Here is a 21,355-nt window from a genome sequence, read left to right on the forward strand (position 1 = left end):
CAAACTGTGTTCTTCTAATGACTGCCCTTTTCTGTACGTATTCAATACTTCAATAAATATTAAAGTAGAAAAGATAATTTACAATTTTGATTATTTTACCAGATCTTCAAATTGTTCATCGTTCATACTAACATTATCCTCTTTGTGATTTTTTTTATAATGGTTTCTAAATGTGTCATTTGTAATTAATTTTCTTTTCCTCTGTAGAAGTTGGGGAGACAAGTAATGATTCCCTAGGCAAAATATATAAGGATACTTCACCAGGGAAACCAATAACACTACAATTTAAGACATTTGTTTCTTCCTGAGAAAAGTTAAAAAAGAAAATTTGTAAATGTTCTCACCATCACTTTCAAACATTATTTCCTGATTTTGTATTATTTTTCCATTTCAGCAGAAGATGTCAGGAATCACTATGGTTAAACATTTGTGATTTTACCTTTTCTCACCAAATTTTGCTACATTGATTTAGGTTGCAATTATCTCACTATGATTTGTAGATATGAAATATTGCTGTGTCTAAAGTCTATTTGACTGATTTTTTTTTCTTTTTATTAAACTGTAGTCTAGTGCAAAAAAAAAAAAAAAAAAAAAAAAAAAAAAACAGGCAAGAATAAGGGTGGGATACAACCGTGCAATTTTTCTCTTCAGTTCAAATCATACTCAATCAATTGAATATAGCCTGACTCTTTGAAACAGAACAGATAAGCAGAACCGCTTGTGTTGTATAATGATGTTATCTGATATCAGCTTTTCTGTTTCCAGCACTTCATGTGCCATGAGACTTTCCTTCTCTCTTGAAATGAAACCAGTGAAGCCCACTCAGCCCTTTCAAAGCTTTGAAAAACATGCCGGAATTATTCTTCTGACAACCCCCATTACCTAAATCAAGGCATTCAAACAAATGTGGCATAAATACAGTTACACTTCTCACTACCATTATCTGCCATACTCAAAAATATAAATGTTATCTGGAATATTAGCATCCTGCAGGAGTCATTAATATTACATTTTGAGGACTTTGCCATCTGGGTCAAGAGTGTACTTTCTAAATAATTTTTAAGATGACATTGTAAAGAACTGATATAATTGAACTTCTATATTAATACTTTGATACTGACATGAAATCACTATTTGGATATGTATTTCACCCAAGAAAATGCCTCATGTAGTTATTCTGTAGCATTGTATAAGAGAAGACTTTAAAACATGAATTGTACTGCAAAATGTCATGTTCAGTATGTAGGCATCCTGCTAAGATGATCAGCTGAATTCAGAGGAGGTCTCCAGGATATCTTCAGATAGAAACCATTTACCACATTTGAGATCTTGGTGAAAATTCAGAGACATATAACACAATTTATCAAAAATACTACTGGTAGAAATCAAGCCATATAAATTTGATAAAATTAAACAGAATAATTGCCTTGGTAATTAACATCAATAGACATGAGACCATCTAGATTATTCATAATAAAGTGAATACTGAAATCTTGTGCACCACTCAGATTGATATGGAGAAGTGATTTAGAATACTAATATTCTCAATAGTAGTCAGAGAAAGTAAGTGTTATTTTTATTTCAGCTGTCTAAAGCCTTTTAATTTTTTGGAAACTTTTTTTCTACCAAGATGTTGCAGTGATGTATCCTTTATCTTACTTTTATTCTGACACATTGGCTACTGTGACTCACTAAAATGTAGTCTTTCCTTCTTCCCATTTAGTGTTATTTTAAAAACAAGGAGGATGAGTGTTATGGGCTGAATTGTGCACTGCCTTCCAAATTAATATGTTGAAGTGTTAAAACCTCAGTACCTCAAAACGTAATCATATTTGGAGATACGATCTTTAAAAGGGAAAATAAGTAAACAGTTCTGTAAGGTGGGACTAACCCAATGTGACTGATGTGCTTTTAAGAAGACTAAGTTTGTACACACAGTGACACCAGACATGTACATGCACAGAGAGATGACCATGGAAAGACACAGTGAGGCCTCAGAACAAACTGAGCCCGCCAACAACTTGACCTGGACTTCTAGCTTTCAGAAATGTGAGAAATCAATTTCTGTTGTTGTTGTTTGATTGTTTGTTTGTTTTTGTTTTTCAGGTGGAGTCTTGCTCTTTCACCCAGGTTGGAGTGCAGTGGTGCGATCTCAGCTCACTGCAACTTCTGTCTCCCAGGTTCAAGCAATTCTTCTGCCTCAGCCTGCCAAGTAGCTGAGACTACAGGTGCGTGCCACCACACCTGACTAATTTTTTGTATTTGTAGTAGAGACGGAGTTTCACTGTGATAGTTAAGATGGTCTCGATCTCCTGACCTCATGATCCACCCTCCTTGACCTCCCAAAGAGCTGGGATTACGGGTGTGAGCCACTGCACCTGACCAATTTCTGTTTTTTAAGCCACCCTATCAGTGGTATTTTGTTATGGCAGCCCTAGAAAACTAATACAGTAAGGATGTTTATTTGGAATACATAGTATGTGCCAGGCATTTTTTGGGGGAAGAGTAGAAGAATTTGGCAAATTCCAGGTAATATTGCTGTGCTTTCTATCTGATTTCCCTTTGACATCATAATTCAATTCATTTTTGTAACACAATTTTAAGCTATCGCTTCACAATACCATGCATTTTCTTATTTCTACTCCCCCATTGTGGAGGTGTCTGTTATGGAATATGCACCTGGAATAATCTGCCCATTTTTTGGAGATTTCAACTCTTAAAATAACTAAAACAAATTCCACTATTTTATAAATCCACATCATTTTTACTGTCATATAGCTATCATTTATGAGGTGCAAACATTGATATCATAGTAGTGACACATACGAAATAGACTTTTAACTAGTTCCTTTTTCTCATTAGTGTCAGGTTGACTGTTTACTTATTAGTTGTTCAATGGTGGCACATGTTTTAAGAATAACAGTCCTATATGTTTCATATAAACAAATTAATGTGTGCAACAGGTGCAATAATTTTAAAAAGCAAAAATATAACACTAGTGGGATATAACACATTTATATATTAATATAATATATGTATATATGTTACCTAGTAATAAGCAGCACTTACCATGTACTACAGCCTATGCTAATAACACTAATAGGTTATAACAATTTTAGAAATATTATTTATATATTATCTAATACTTAAAGCAGTTGCCATGTTTCATGGTCTATATGAATAATACACATGCAATATTTTAAAATTTTATTATTACAGCGAATGTTTTCAGAATAGTAGAGATGATCTTAAAGAGTTTAAGTAACTTGCCATGGTCACATATCTTAGTTTCATTGTTGGGATTTAAATACATCACTTTTGACTGAAGAGTGGAGATGTCCAAACATTAGTCTATACTGCTATTCTAAATTAAGTCAATAGATACTAGGTAAAAGACCACGCATAGAATTATTACCATTACACCAAAGAAAGTTAAAGCAACATTTGTTTCTGTGTCTTTGTGAAACAATACTAGAATCATGGATGCTTTATTTGGCCTGTGTTAAATACCGCCGATGACAAGAAATATCTTAGCTACTTGTTTCAGGGGGAAAAAGTGGTGATCAGAGTTGAAACTGTGAACTCCCTCAAATAGCTTTCTTCATGATGTGAACAGCTTATCAAGACTTGCATGAAGACTTTTGCTTCAATGTGCCATCTAAAAAAATCAAAATAAAACAAAAACAAAAACAGAAAGAAAGAAAACTGCATAAAAGTCTGCACAATATCGCTTAGTCCTTTGGTATGCAAGAGCCATCCTAAAATGTCTTACTTTAGGCCCTAAGGTTTTATCATTATCCTCCTTCTGCATCGCCCATTTGAGATACCACGAACACTGTCCCTGTGGTTTTCTGATGTAAAGAATATTTGACTAATACAAATAACTATTTAATCAACAGTTTTATTTCTGATGTCTTTTAGGAAGTTTTCAGTTAATAGACATATAACATATGTAAATTTTATGTGTCACTTGGGTAGAAAATGATTTCGATAGACTTATTCATTAGTACTATATTTATAATCGCTGTTGTAGTTCACAAACAAAAACGTAAAGCATCAGAGCAAAATATCAAGAGTATATGCAAGAAATGTAAATTATTTATTAAAAAGACTATGAATGTTTAGGAGACAGAAAGTGTATCTCATTTGTTAGGAGCACTGAATTTGAAATATGTGGATTAAAATGAGGCTGGGAGGAAACTAAAAGATGTCAATTTATGCAACAGTTTAAATACTTTACCCAATATTTATGAAAGCGAAATTGCCCTACGGGCATTTGGCCACATAAAGAACTAAATGTACTTTTATTCTGAGTAATAAATTCTTCCTTATTGATCTATGTTTAATAATTTCACTAGATATATTGGAAATATGAATTTATTCTTCCAGAAGAAATTTTTGTGTGTATGTGAACAGGAGGGAGAAAGACAAAGTAAGAGAAAGATTTTTAATGAATAAAACTTTGTATTAATAAAGCCTGAAAAATTTGAAGTTACAAGTATTCATGTGTTTGCCTAAAGCATCTTGCCTGATATCACACTTCATAAAATATGTTGGTTTCATTTTTAAATAAGATTATTATTTTATTTATCATATTTTCTTGTATATCTTGGCCAGTACTATCTTTATTTTAATAGTGTAAGTCTGAGAGCCCAGGAAACCTCACATTCCTTACAAAACAAAGCCTCATATTCACTCTATAATATTCAGCATACAAAGAACAAATCTAAAAGGAATATATGTGTTTTTTCTGTTATATCAATGGAAATGATGAAATTGTAGAGAGCTTATTTTTAGTGTTTATTTATTTAAATAAGTTGCATTTTTATACTGTCTTAAATCATTTATTAGCGTCCAAGACATGCGGCAAAAAGTCATGTACAAATTTATGAGTTCTCCTCGACATTGATATGAATCAAATGAAAATAGCAGAAATGTATATATGTTCACATTTAAGTTTTATTATTTTATAAATGCAAAATATTGTGCTTTCAAAAGGATATAAGAGGACCAATATAACAAACTATACATTTTCTTATGTTTTCAGAGCATTTATAGGAGTCGACAAACATCTTTAATGTATTATACTGACAACTTCTCTAAAATTATTTTTAATTGACAATAATAGTACTAGTTTACTACGAATAATAATCGTAATAGTTTATGAGGTACAAGATGATATTTCAAAACCTATATGCAATGTGTATCAATCAAATCAGAGTAATTAGCAATCCATCTCTTCAAACATTTATTATTTCTTTGTGTTGAGAATATTCAAATCTGCTCTTCTAACTGTTTGAAAATATGCCATTGGTTGTTGTTTATTACAGTCACTAAATAGTGCTATGGAACATGAGAACTTATTTCTGCTATCTAGCTGTACGTTTACGTTCACTAACCAATCTCCAGCTATGCCCAACATACCCTTCTCTTCCCAGCCTCTAGTAACCACTATTATATTCTCTACTACTGTGAGATCAGCTCTTGGAGCTTCCACATAGGAGAGAGGACATGTGATACTTATCTTTGTGTGCCTGTCTTATTTCACTTAACAGCCCACAAGCTAATCCATATTACAGCTGACAAAATTTTGTTCTTCTTTATCACTAAGTAGTATTTTAAACAAGGGCAACATTTCTCTGATGACACTTTTATGGCAAATAAATAATATAAGTATATTTGTTAAAAATTAAAATGATTATCTTCCTGGGCATAGTTTCTCAAATTTGCATAATAATAAAATCAATTGAGCATTTCTGAAAGTACTTCTTCCCGGAGCCCACCCCAGGCAAAGTGGCTCAAAATCAATTAAATATATTATTATTTGTAAGTTAACTTCTCTTAGCTTAAAAATAAACACTTTCAAAATGTGTTTTCTCAAATATGAATAATTAACACACAATGCAGGCCCCTTTTCCAATCATAAATCAAGCTTTTGAAAGAATGATGCTGAAAATTAGGCAAAGCACTAATAATCAGAATAGTCTCAGGTTTAAGTTAAAATAAATTATTTTGCTATCAAAATGAGGGGCCACATGCAAGAGCCTAATGAGAGATAAAATTCAGTCAGTACAGTACTATGTATATATGTGAAATTAAGGCTTTTTAAAGAGAAGAACACATAATATCTATTGGTACTTATTTAGTGTGCTGAGTTATAGAAATTTCTTTGGTTTCTGGGAGTTACAGTATTAAAACTGAGACAGCATCAGCCAATAAGGAGTAGCAATTGCTATATTAATTGAATTACTGATGTAAGCAATACTATGTAGAAAATAAAGATTGCTTTTTGCAACTTATACAGTACAGATAAATTAAGACCTATTAGATGACAGTTTTGTAACTAACACATTAAGTTAGTGAAATTTTTCTTCATTTCCTATGTGAAAAATACAGATTCAGAAAATAAATAATTCATTAGAAATCTCATTAAAAATTCATTCATAAAATAACTCATTAATAAGTGTCAGACTTCAGTTTGGGAGATTCAAAAGCAAGTGTTGGGATATTCCAAAACACTTGCTCTGAGTAGGTGTCAGAGATCATTAAATAAATATTGTAGCAGAATTTTACCACTCCAAGTCACTCTTGTCAGATGAAGCTTTTGACAGTAATTGTTTTGTAAATACATCATAGTGAAGAACTCAGGAAATGAGAAGGAACTTTATATTCAAATACTCTACAAGGATAAATAAATACTTTAACATTTGAGAAAATGTATTGACTGTGCCAGATTTGTATTAGTTTATACCTTTGTGGAAAAACAGGATGAAATATGTAACAAATATTGTATGCAGTAATATTCATGATATTTCAATTTATCTGTTTCATGACTGGCCATATTTATTCAAATAGATGGTTGGTGACAAATAAGAAGTATTTATTTTGACATATTCAGTAGGCTTTACTGTATTGCCTAATGTGGTTAGGTGTTTCTATATACAAGAAAATAATTAATTATCTTCCATCATCATAACAATAACATTGTGAAAAACATAATTTATTTACAGTTATGAAACTGAGTACAGTATAACAAAACTTCTAGAGTTTTCTCATTTTATGCAACTATTATGTCACAAAATGAGATCTCTATACACAACTTGCTTTTATATAATGACTGCACGTGTCCCCCAAGTGAATTATTTTAAACAACCATAATATCGTTCAGGCAAAAGTCATAAATCAGAAGAATCATATCTGCAGTATTGTTTTAGTTGGAAGTTATTAGGCAATACTTCTGTAATAACAACAAAATTCAGTCACTTGCCACAAAGGTTTATTTTCTGCTCTGGCTGTGTTTTCATTGTTGGTCAGCTGACTCTTTTCTCTGTCACCATTACTCTGTAACAAAAAAACGATAGAACAGCCTTCATCTGTATTATGCCCAATTGTCCTGGCAGATAAAAAGAAAACAAAAGAAAAAAGAAAAGAAAAGAAAAGATGACTATGGTGGGTCTCATATTGTTACAGGATTCCTTTGGTGCCACTTTGCCAGCTGGAAATCTCTGTGGCCGCCACTGCCTCTGCCCTGGCCTTTCTAGGGCCACCTGGACTTGCTCTGTCTGCTCAGCCCAGCAGCCTGCAGTCAGTTCACTCCCTGGGCCGGATCCCTTGACTGCCTTGGCTCTATGCTCAGCTTGAGGCTGAATCAGGCATGCTTTGAGTGGCTTCTGCACAGGGCACCAGAGTCTAAAATAGGGGAAGGTGTTGGTGCCCAAAACCTCAGAGATGCCAGCAATCAGCAATCGCCGAGCCCCAAGGGGTGTTACAGCTCTTGCTTGGGGAGTCCCAAGGTTTGAACCCCCAAGAAAAGTTGCAGCTCTTCACTCTCGTAGCTCAGCCAGAGCATGTTATAGCTCTCTCTTGTAGTCTGGCGAGCAGGAGTGTGTTACAGCTCTTTCAATCCAGCCGCCCACAGCTCAGTAAGTTCCAAGTTCTTGTCCTGTGACCAAGAAGAATAAGGTATGTGGACACTGGAGAGTAGGAAAGGCAGAGAAGAATTTTATTGAGCAACAGAAGGAAAGTTCTCAACTGTGAGAAGGCACCCTGAAAGCGGGTTGAGGCTGAGTCTGAGTTTGTTTGGGTTTACAATGGGAGAATGTGTGCTGATTGGTCCATAGTTGGTCTTTGAAAAAATCACCATCCAATTGGTTAAAAAGCATCATCCAGAAGGAACCAATCAAGAGAGAGAAGGTAAGCTGTGGATAGAAGTTCTAACTCTGATGTGAACTCTATCTGGAACTAGCAGCTCAGTGTTCAGGCTTTAAACTGCCTTTGGCTTGAAGGTCGGGTTTTACCAGGGACTCATCCCTGTCTGCCTAGGAATGTGTCTGTCTCGTGTCACTGTCAATATTGGCATTAATTATTTAAAGATGCTGGCCTCAAAAAGAGCTATTCCATCAGCACATTCAGTTCCTTGCTCAGCATTTGCCACAAAATCCCATAAACCTACAAGGTAGATTGGAAGTGCAATCTTACCAGGTGCTTCAAATAAATCAAAACAGAATATTTATCAAATAGCACATTAACTGGTATAAGTTTATTATTATGAGATTATGGCCCATATACCATATCTCACCTCTTGTCTGATTATTAAGAGATGCCTCTCTCCCAACCAGCCAAATGAAAAAAAAAAAAAAAAAAAAAAAAAAAAGATGTCCCTCTTCAGTTAAATGATTTGTATTTTTTTTTTTTTTTTTTTTTTTCTGCTGAGGGCTTCAAGAGATTATTTTGAATGAAAAAACAAAAATAGTCGAAGGTTATTTACTAGTTTTCTGCTATAACTGATCTTTTTGCATTGTGGACGCCTTGGTTATGAGAAGCATATATAAGGAAGTATGGAAAATAAATAGCTAAAATTAACATTTTAAGATATTTTCTGACTCCATAAATAAAGCCAAGGTTTCAAAGGAGTGTATAACAAACTTATAGTATTGGTCTCTTCTGGGAAGTAGCAATGAAGGTGTTAGAAGAGAATGTTACGCTTTGCTGCATTATATTATATATATAATTTACAATAACTTCAGTTATATTTAAATTCAAGAAAATAAGTGAATGCAGGAAGGAACAAAAATAATAAAGAATAAGTAAATGAAACACAGAAATATGACTAAATAAAATTATATGAGCCAAAGAATGAAAAACATGGCATTTCATACTTAAGCATTTGGTTTTTATTCCATAGTCTAACCAAAAGCTGAGATTCATCCTAATCAATTTGAAGGTTAACTTTGCCAAGGTTAAAGACCATGGCTCATGACACAGCCTCAGGAGCTCTGAGTCTAACAATATGTGCCCAAGCTAGTTGGGTTACAGCTTTGTTTTATACATTTTGGAGAGATAGAAGACACAGGCAAAGACACAAATCCATACATGTAAGATAAACATTTATTTGGCCCAGAAAGACCAGACATCTGGAAGCTGGGGCTTCCAGGTCATAGGAGGATCCATAGGTGGATTTCATGATTTGTTTTAATGTTAATGCTGGTCAGTTGTGTTTAAACTCTGTAAAGCAAAAAGTACCTCAGACAAGTCTCAATCAATTTAGAAGGTTTATCTTGCCAAGCTTAAGGATGTGCCTGTGACAGAGTCTCAGGAGGTCCTGACAATATGTGCCCGAGGTGGTCAGGTTACACATTGGTTTTATACATTTTAGGGAGACATTAGACACCAGTCAATATATGTAAAATATACATTGGTTTGGTCTGAAAGGCAGGACAATTCAAAGTGGGGAAGGGGCTTCCAGCTCATAGGTAGATAAGAGGCAAATTGCTGCATTATTTTGAGTTTCTGATTAACTTTTCACTGATACACAATTTACAGAGATAGTCATTTGTGCTTTTGTCTGGCTTAGTGAAACAGTAGAGCAAAGGAAGCAATTGCATATGCATTTGTCTCATGTGAGCATAGGGATAACTTTGTGTTCTGCTTATCCTTTGTCTACAAGGAATTTCCTCGTAGGCAAATTGTAAGGGAGATATGTAGCTTTTATGTAGCTATCTTATACAGGAATAGAATGAGAGGCAGGTTTGCCTGAAGCGGTACCCAGCCTGACATTTTCCTTTGGGTTAGTGATGTTAGGGTACTGAGATTGATTTTCCTTCCACAACTCCAAAGGGAGAAGGGCATAATGAGGCATGTCCAATCCTCCATTTCCATCATGGCCTGAACTAGTTTTTCAGGTATCTCTGCAGTCTCCTTGGCCAAGAAGGGGGTCCATTCAATTGGTTGAGGGGCCCAAAATTTTATTTTTGGTTTAAACTAGGCAGTAAAATATTTTTTTAGGTTTCAAAGAAGGTTGGTAACATGATTAGATTTATATGTTATAAGATATATGTAATATTATGCCATTATGCCATATATTCAAATAAATAACAATGAAATAGCAGTTAGTTGTCATTCAACCACTCTATGAAAAATGAATGACACATCTCCTTATGAATCTCTGTACTAATATGTCTAATTTTAAAAATATATTGAAATTGAGCAAAAAGTGAGTTATCACAACCTAATATCTACAATATCCCAAATGCTTACCATGTTCCAACTACTAACTTATGTACATAGTAGCGAAGAAATATTCATCATGTTAAGTAGCATTCATCCACATTAACTCTATCAGGCATACCAAGCAAGTTCAACACATTTAATCCTCACAGTACTTCACCATAGTTGTAAGATGTAGGTATTACTAGCCCAATCTAATAGATGAGAAAAATAAAATTCAAAGAGGTTTAATTACTAGCCCAAGGTCACTACCTCAAGATTGGTCCACATATGAGTCAAGCCCAAGTCTGTCTGTCCTCAAAAGACATAAGTTTCCCACTAAGTTTTACTATTTCTCTATTTTGATTTTTATAGTAAGAGCAAGTTGTTTTTTTCAGCACAAAAATTTTTACAATGGGAAAAAAAATCAGAAAAAATTGCTCATAGTGAATAAAATGTACATAGAAGACACTGAAGCTATTAGAATGTGTGTACTTTCTTTATATTCATTTTGATTGCAGTACCTGAATAAGCTGATAACTTCATTTCCATTTTGAATATGTAGTCACAGCAAAATGTTATTTTCTGATGCCAATTTTTTTCTTCCTTTTGGAGAAAGAGTTTTATTTTCCTTTTTTCTTAGACAAAAAAGTCTTGTACATTTGTCAAATATACATTACCCCTGTGTTTGAAAGGAGGAGATGCAAGCAGCGGCAAACAGTCTGAAAAAATCAGCAATAAGTACAGTTTAGCTATTAGGCAAGGGAAAAACATTGACATATGTATTATGTTTCATACAACCTAATGCTTTTTTCCCCAGAAACTAACTTTAGACTAAACAAGAAAACAATGTTCATTAGCTGTTACTTACAAGAAAATTTGCCTTTAGTGGGGGAAAAATAAAATACTTTAGAAAGAAACCCAATAGGAAAAAAATGCACATGCTACAAAGACCTTTTTTGAAATACCTTTTACTTTTTATTTTACATTTCCATCCAAATCTCTAATTCTGATTCCAACTAGCAATCTTTTTAACTTATTATTGATATGGATAGGAGACAGGGAAATACTGGGTAAAAGAGGGCGGGGTCTCTGGCAAAGATTCCACCCTCAAACCTAAACCCGTGGCCCTAAATGAGAACTTCACATCCTTCACATCCCCATTTTCTTGCCTGAGTGTTGCTGCCTTTTGGCTCACTATGCCCCTCACCCTGTACCCATAAAAACCCCAAGCTTTTCACTGCCAGAGGAGCAGAGTGGCATAGCAGAGAAGGACAGAAGAGAAGAAGCAACTGAACCTCTAGAGGAGAAGAAACAACCGAGCCTTGGAGACTACAGATAGAGGCAGCTTCACTCAGAGATCACCTTCTTCCCACAGCATCTCCTTTCCAGCTCCCTTTCTGCTGAGAGGCACTTCCACCGTTCAATAAAATCCTCCGCATTCATCACCTTTCAAACCATTCATGTGACCTGGTGCTTCCTGGATGCCTAACAAGAACCCAGGTACCAAGAGGGTAGGGTGTAAAAGGCTGTCAACTTGACTCTCCACTGAGCTGGTTAACATTTAGCCATCTGCAGACAGCAACTGCTAAAGGAGCATTAATTATAACAAACCCCTAGATGCTACTGTGGGGCTGGAGCCCAAAAGTGCTCGCCCTGGCCTAGATACCTGCTCACCTGAGTTCTCCCACTCCCATGATGGATTTGAGCACAGTGACTAGCCAAGTAAGCAAGCCACGCTGGTTACAAGTCCTACAAGGGGTCAAGGGAACTCTCCCATCTCATTATTTCACAGAACATGTGCCATTGTATTGGTGTATCACAGTCGATAATATTTTTCATCATAATAATCATCTATTAAACCATCTATTTGCCTATCTTCCAAATAAGCATTATTTCTTATTTAACTCAAAATTAAAAGAATTGGTAGTGCATATTCCTGCACATTTATTTTGCATGATTTTTGTATTTTAAACTTTAAATTACACCCTTGTTTCTAAGGTGTCCCTGTTTCTACAATATATTGTTTACCTTTGTTTTATGTTTTATTTTATTCCCATAGATTACCATCATTTCATTCTTGTTCATTAGCCACATTAGATTTTATAGGTATTACATACACTAGTTGGAAACTTATTATGTTTGTGAAGAATGATGCTTACTTGATGTACCATGAAATACTAATCATAAATGGCAAGCTCTCAAGTGCTCACATTTACTGAGATTCTAAAGGGAGGAATGTAAGTTTTTGTCTTATTTAATGATATTTTAAATGAAGCTTTATTGTGTAAACATAGCAATAAAATCAAACCTTGAAACTATGTTCCAAAGTCTTTTAAACCTAACAAATGCCAGACAAATTAATGCAAAATGATACACGTTAACAATATGGGAAAAAAACACAAATTATTTTTTTGTAATAGTGGCACTTGCATAAGAAATCTGAAGATACATGTAACTGTTCTTCCAAATATCAAGCCACATGCAGTTTCAATGAAGATCATTTGTTTTTCTGTTTTTGTTTTTTAATGCAGAAAGTCATATTGGATCTAATAATTGTATCAGTTGGAAATCACATATCTCTTTTCTTTAAATATACATGTCACTATCCAAAATTTTTTCATGTGTTCATTAGAATAAATAACCAACACACAATTTAAAATAAGGTTATTTAATCAATGTTAAAAAGAAACTGAAATAAAAATCAAGCCTATATGTTAAGTGTAAAGAAAAATGTCTAACAAATCCTAATTTTCACCGAATATAGTAAATGTTATGCATGTGTCTAATTGAAAAGAGCACCTGGACAGGCTAAGTGTGAGCAATAAGGCTGTCTATTCACTCAGGTCGAGCAGGCTGAGTCCGAAAAGGGAGTCAGAGGAGGGTGGTGGGATTGGAGCTAGGTTTATAGGTCAGTGGTAAGCAGTGGAAAGTTACAGTTAGGGGCCGTTTATTGCAGGCAGGGGAAGAATGTCGCAAGGTACATTATCACAAGGTGGGAGGGGTCACAGGGCACATGTCAGGAGGTTGATTGATCAGTTAGGGTAGAGTATGTCACAATGGTAGAAGGTCGCAAGGTTGGCTAATCAACTAAGACAGGAACTAGTTGTTTTTCTTCTTTTGGGGTCTTCCTGTTGTCCCAGACTTTCTGGCTGCAGGAGACCTTCTGGATGTGTACATGTGGGTCACAGGGGTCGCAATGGCTTGGCCATAGCACAGCCTGCTCCGAGGGGCTTACAGGAAAAACAACTAACATGTTTAGTGTTCACTATATTCGGATACCAGGATAAATATTTTCACATATATTATTTTACATCATTTCTGTGGCATAGATACTATCACTGGGTCAATTTTATAAATGAGGAAACTGAAGCTCAAGAGTGGTAACTTGCCAAAAGTCACACAACAAAGGAATGTCAGGATCAGCCTTTGGACATTTGTTTGACTCAAGTCTGAATAATTACAACTGTATTAAGTGGATTAGGGCTAGGTCATCAGGCAAGAGGATAAGGATGCAGGGAATGGGAACATTAGCCTGTTAGTAGAGCTGAAAACCATTATATCATATGTTCATTTGTTCACTTAAAATTTACTTTCTTCTTACATGTGCCACCTCTTCTACAATGATGATTGAGAGATATGAATTTGATGCAGTAAACTAGATGTTCCATAATCTTGCAATTTTTTTAAATTAAACCTGTTAATTTATGACTATTTCATTAGCTAAGTGAATAAGCCTTTTCTAAGTGAAAGTCCAGTTCACCTGCCAAATATAGATAGGGAAGTATAAATGAAATGAGCTATGAGGTGGCTAGCTGAGGAAAGATATACAATATGAAAAGCATTAAAAGGGAATGAGACAGAAACACAAAAGGTTTAATGTAGGCCAGGGTCAGAATTTGAGCTATTGAAGGAAGGCAACTTTGAAGAAAATTTAAGGGATAAAATTGATCACAATTTCTTGAACAATGGATACTTTTCATAGAACTGAAAACCAAAGAACTCCCATCTTCCACTAAGAGGACTACACAAATCTGGGGGCATAAGCTAGGAAAATAAATAAATGGGCTAGAGAACAATTAGGAAGGCACTAGAAATGGAATGTCTGGGACAGTAAAGAGGTTCATATTAAAAAGTAAGTTGAAGGCCAAGTGCGGTAGCTCATGCCTGTAATCTCAGCACTTTGGGAGGCCAAGGTGGGTGGATCACAAGGTCAAGAGATGGAGACCAACCTGGCTAACATGGTGAAACCCCGTCTCTACTGAAAAACACAAAAAAATCAGCCGGGCCTGATGGCAGGCGCCTGTAGTCCCTGCTACTCGGGAGGCTGAGGCAGAAGAATCACTTGAACCAGGGAGGCAGAGGTTGCAATGAGCTGAGAGTGCACCACTGCACTCCAGCCTGGGCAACAGAGCTAGATTCTGTCTCAAAAAAAAAAAAAAAAAAAAGTAAGTAGAAAATATTTGGAATGCAGGAAATCCAAGTTCATGGCCTTTCCTTAATATTTCCTGCATTAACTGTAGAGCATTCTCCTCACAAAACGGAAGAAAATGGAAGAGAGGAGTTGTCTCGTGCAAAATCCACACTTATTTCAAAAACGTTTATATACTGGAAATGGAAGGATCAATGGAAAAGTAAAAATTGAAGTAGCTAAATACATTAGTAAAGGCCAAGAAAAATCAAGAACTGAAATATTGTTGCATATTTCCACATGGTATGAAAAGACATATGTTTCAGTTATTCCTGTCAATGAGAAAGGGGAGTGTATGAATTTGGATTCTCAATACAAGTTGGATCATGTCATTTGTATTCTTCCCATTGTTAAAGGGAGCAATGCCACAGTTAAATTTGAGGAAAGGATAATTCTCCAAACAAAGTATATCTTTCAGTTGTAGACTCAGAATAACCTGTTTGAATGGATTGTATGTATTCATTGAAAATGAAATTTTGAATAATTTCTCTTAACTTTTTAATATCTTCATTTGTTGGTCTCTGAAATCAAGTCTGGCAGTGGCACTGTGGAAATAACAGTTTTGCTCAAACACAATTAAAAGGGATGTTGACAGGTCTTGTTTAATCTTATTGATTTCTTGGCCTTTTGAAAAAGGGATACATAAAAGACTCGGGTTATTCAGATCAGTGTATATGGAGAAGTGCTAAAAGAGCTATAACTGTTTAATTGGCAAACATTTAGGCTATAGTCCCTAAAGTAGGAAGTCTGATTATAACTAGGGAAAATAATTATGTCCATTGACAATAAATTAATATTATGGCTTTAATTTCCTGTACTGCATATTTCCATGCTCTACAGCAATAACACTAATGATATTGTATAGCTGGAACAATGCACAGCTGTTCCCCAGTCAAGCCACATAGGAAAGTCACCTAGGCATTTTTATATAATATTGTGTCTGTCCTTATCTACTAAATGAGATTGGGTAAAGGGAATAAAGATAAAATACATATTTGTAGAAGTACCTTAGGTGATTCTTATGTAGTCACGCCAACATTTTTTTCAGATGAGCTCTTGAAAAAACATATTTGTTCATAATTTTAATTTATTTGTGGCTAAAAAAAGAAATTTCACAACTGAGGATTAATTATACTAAATGAATTTGATAACAGAATTGAGTTTATAGTTCTGCAATCTACAACATTCTAGAACACAGACAGGGAATTATTTAAATAATACTACCACATCATTTTCAAGAAATTATCCTTATGGCTGACTTTGATTGGAAGAATTAGCCAAGCTCAATTCAATAGGGAGATAGATTAGGGGATAAAGATTTCACCTAGTTTATAATATATCTTTAGTTTTGTGCTTATCTCGACCTATTTCATAAACAACTTTTTGCACATGAGAAAACAATTATTAATTTGGCTGATCTACACACATTTCTGATATGAGGAATATATATTTAACTTTGGAGATAAATATATAATCGTAGCACTGGGATTCTTCAATAATATCTTCATTTTTTATTCTGAGTGTGTTTTCACCACATACACAGTGGACCACAACCTATGTTATCAGCTGGACATTTTCATTAACAGAAACAACAAAAAGCAAGTGAATATAGATCTTGTACTCCCACTGTTGTGAGGATGGAGATTCTCATTTGTATTTCATAATACTTATTTGGAGATGTTTATTAGAGAATGGTTTCACTGAGCACTATCAAACAAGGTACAATAAAGACAAGCCCAAATTTCTGTGAATATGTGTAGTGGAAGGTATGCAAGTGTTTTATACAAGAAACTATGAAATATTACTGAGGAGAAAATTAATTATATCTAACTAAATGGAAGGTAATTATTTCATGTTTATGTATTGAAAATCCAGTAACATAGAGATGTCAATTTTCCCCAAATTATTCCATACCTTGAATGAAATACTAGCCATATATCAGCTGAGTATTTGCAGAAATTGGTAAATTAATTCTAAATTAATTAATTAATTAATTCTAAAATTCACATAGCAATTAAATAGCCAGGATTGGTAGGACAACAGGAAAAAGAAGTAGAGAACTGATAACAGCAGATATCCAGATATATGCTTGTGTTGGATAACCAACATCTTCCAATTTTCTAACCTACAGCACAGTGACTATAGTTAATAACATTGTTTACTGGATATTTGCTAAAACAGATCTTAAGTGACCTCACCACGAACACACACACACACACGCATGCATACACACACACAAACACACAGTAACTGGGTATGGTGAAGACTGTGTTAATTAATTTGATTGTGGTAATAATTGCACAATATAAATGTGTACTGAATGATGTACACCTTGAATATATACAATTTTATTTGACAATTATTCCTCAATAAACCTAGAAAATAATCTATAATGAATCTGTAGTAATTAAGAGAGAGTGGTAATAATAACACAAAAATTGTAAATACTCACCAAGGGAGGAGATTACAGAGTCCAGCAATACACACAATGGAATTCCTTGAATGAACTTCTGCTTCAAACTCTCCACTAATTGGTTGGTCCAAAATATTCAGAGACCTGTATTGTAACCCAGGGCACTGATTCCCATTTCTTTCTTTTTTCTCTTATTTCAACAGCTATCAGGGTTGAATTGTGTTCTGAAGGTTCTTTGTGTCTTCTGCTGCCTGCTTCACCTTCACAGGTGTTTCCTCAAGATTCTTTTGATCATCTAATGTTAGCCTGGCTTTTGCATCTCAGGGGACCCAAACTGACACTATAACCTAAGAAAACGTGTGTGTGTTCACATGAAAAATAACCATTGCAGCACACTATCTGGAACATGTATTCTATACCTGTATATTAAAATGCATGGTATTACTCCAAATCAAGCCTTTTTTAAAAAAATCATAGTCATTGAGACTAAATTTCACTATAAATCATTAATATTCATAATATTCACCAACTGGTCTTGAATATCAGAATAACGATTATTATATTTGACATACTTGCAATTAATAAAATATTCAATTGATTTTGAAAAGTACTATAAAAGTCTTCTATAGAAATACATTAATTTTGAAGTATATTTGTCTTCTCTTTAAATTTTGAATATTGCCACCATAATTTTATTGTCAGTGTCTTTATCAGAATTACTTGTCATTATTTATTAAGAAAATTACCCTGCCCCATGCTATAGTATGTGGGATAGAAAATAAAGTAGATATGTTGTTAATGGTGTTCTACTATGTCCCATTAATTAGATTAGACTATTTGAGTTATTCCACAATAGTAATTGATTAGCACTTGCTTGTTATTACTCTCAAATAGTTCATGTTAATAAGGATAACATACAAATTGGAAAACTGCAGGAAGTACTGTATTTAGAAATACTACATTTGGTCATAGAATAGACCAGGCTAATCTATGTACAAAGAATTTAAATAAAACAGAGGATCCAATGGATTATATGTTCTAATTATAATGCCTAAAATTTAGAAAACATGTTAATGTTTGCAAGATATTTTCACATAGTATATTGGTTTCCATTGCTGCTGTAATAATTTACCACAAATTTCATGGCTTAAAACAATACCACTTTTTTCTCATAGTTCTGTAAGTGATAAATCCAGTATGCCTTATTAGGTTGTCTGCTCCAGGTCCCATAAGACCAATATAAAGCAAAATCAAGGTGTCACTCACTGGGTGTCACTGCTATCTGGAGGCTTTGGGGAAGAATCTATTTCCAAGGTTATTCAGGTTGTTGAGAAAATCCAGTTTCTTGCAGGAGTGTCATTGATGGCTGTCATCTTGATGTCTGCTACTACACCCCAAGGCTATATGTCATTCCTTCTTCAGTGACCTCCTCCATCTTCAGAGCAACAAGAGCACAATGAATCCTTTTCCTGTTTTGAATCTCTTTGACTTCTTCAGCCATCAGCTGGAAACAAATTCTCTGCTTTTAAAATCTCAAATGGTTAGGCCAGGCCTCTGGGATAATCTCCTAACTTAAAGTCAGCTGTGCCACATAATATATAATCATGGGAGAGATGTCTCTCATAGTCACATGTTCCAGGGATCAGAATTTGTCATCTTGCTGGTGGGGAGGGTTAGGATTCTGCCTGTGATACACAGGTTATCTATGAAGCTGGTACTGTAATTATGACATTATCATTATTACAATTAAACTTTCAGAGACTCAGAGATTGATAACAACTTATATAAATTGTGGTAGTTTGTAATAAAGTTAGCTAGCTCTTGAATAAAAAATCTTTGAATAAATTTATTTCCCAAACAGTATTCTTATAAGAACTGAGCTACATAGATACGAAAAAGGAAGACATAAATGCCTCCAATGGTCAATACAGTGATATGGGGCTTCATTTTTGATTTGGTTTTTTATTTTGGTAAAAGATAATCTGTGGAAATAAAGATAAATAAAGATACTATCACATAATCAGAGTGGCAAAGGCTCAATATATATTTAGTTATACAGATTATATGACATAGCAGTCACTAAATATACAGTAATTTTTTTTTTTTTTTTTGAAACAGAGTCTTGCTCTGTCACCCAGGCTGGAGTGCAGTGGCACAATCTCTGCTCACTGTAAACTCCGCCTCCCAGATTGAAGCGATTCTCCTGCCTCAGCCTCCTGAGTAGCTGGGATTACAGGCCCGTGCCACCACGCCCAGCGAATTTTTGTATTTTTTTTTTTGGTAGGATGGGGTTTCACTATGTTGATCAGGCTTGTCTCGAACTCCTGACCTCGTGATCTGCCAGCCTTGGCCTCCCAAAGTGCTGGGATTGCAGGCGAGAGTCACTGCTCCCGGCCAGTATATAGTAAATATTTGAGCTTATAAATGATTGCATTCAACAAAACATCCAAAAGATTATTCTCAATTATCATTGTAATGGTCTATTTCTCTTGACCTGGCACTACCTAATATATAAGCCATTCCTACATATGATTATTGAGCACTTAAAATACGCCATCAGATATAAAAAGCATAATCAATATTGAAGGCTTGATATGTAAAAACAAAAATACAAGATATTGCATTAATACTCACGTAATGATTACATTTGGAGTAATATTTTGAAAATACTAGATAAAATAAATTAGTAAAACTAACTTTATCTGCTTTTTAAAATTATTCTTAATGGGGTTTCTTGAAAAATTCTTAATTACATCTGTGTCACATTATGTATCTATTGAACAATGCTGCTTTAAAACAATATAGCAAGAAACATTCTTCAGGATACGTTTCTTATATATCATTGTATATATAAGAGGAAATGATTTATTTTTCTATTATCTGCAGATCACCAAATAAATTATTTATAAATAAATATGTTATTCTTTGCATATGCTCAATTAATTTAAGTTCCTAAGAAATAAAAAGGAATAATCAAAATTTAAAGCTGTAAAAGCTATTTGATTATTAGAATCAAAACAGAATATAAAGCAATGTATCTAGTATAATCTCATTTTGCTCTTGTTTTTGTATTCCAGATCATTCCTCGGCTTGTTGAGCTCATTTCTTCTCTCCTTCTAGGTCTGATAAATTGACCCCAGTGTTCATCTTCTATTAATTCAAAAGAAGCTTTGTGCTTGCATCAGCGCTGCCTGACACAGGGAAAAATGAGAAATGCGGCCATTGATATGCAAAGAAGGGCAATGTGGCTAAACTGAAGAGAGTAGGCTTTTGTCCAGCTACTTCCAAAATGGCTCATTTCAGATTCCCACTTGTTCAACTAAAACAAAATATTAATGAATCTGCTAAATAAAGCTTATAAATGCTGAAGAATTAATAAGGGTGAAATCTGAAGGGCATAAGTATATTTTCTCAATAAATTCTCTTTGACCACTCATGCTCAGGTGTGTGATATGTTACCTCTTGTTTTTATGAATCCTTCCATTGTTGTAAATGGGCTCTGTATAACCTTTTCAGTTAGGAAAGATCAAAGAGACTTTGATAAAATATATTGGAAAGTTACCTATGCCTTAAAATTTAATCAAATGACCAAATGACTAAGCAAGCACTGTTTGGTTAGAAAATAGATTAATGTCAAGAATTATACTGAATGTAGGTAGCTATATCTAAAAAGAGTGATAATATGTATAGTTATGTTGCAAAGAGGAGAAAATAGTTAGATTTCTTAGTTTAAAAGTAATTACCGGTGCTGGACGCCATGACTCACGCCTGTAATCCCAGGACTTTGGGAGGCCGAGGTGGATGGATCACAAAGTCAGGAGTTCAAGACCAGCATGGCCAACGTAGTGAAACCCCACTTCTACTAAAAATACAAAAATTAGCTGGGCATACTGGTGCGTGCCTGTAGTCCCAGCTATTTGGGAGGCTGAGGCAGGAGAATTGCTTAAATCTCCTGGGAAGTGGAGGTTTCAGTGAGCCGAGATGGC

Source organism: Papio anubis, chromosome 15 (genome assembly GCF_008728515.1).
Source record: "Papio anubis isolate 15944 chromosome 15, Panubis1.0, whole genome shotgun sequence".
Lineage (NCBI taxonomy): Eukaryota > Metazoa > Chordata > Mammalia > Primates > Cercopithecidae > Papio > Papio anubis.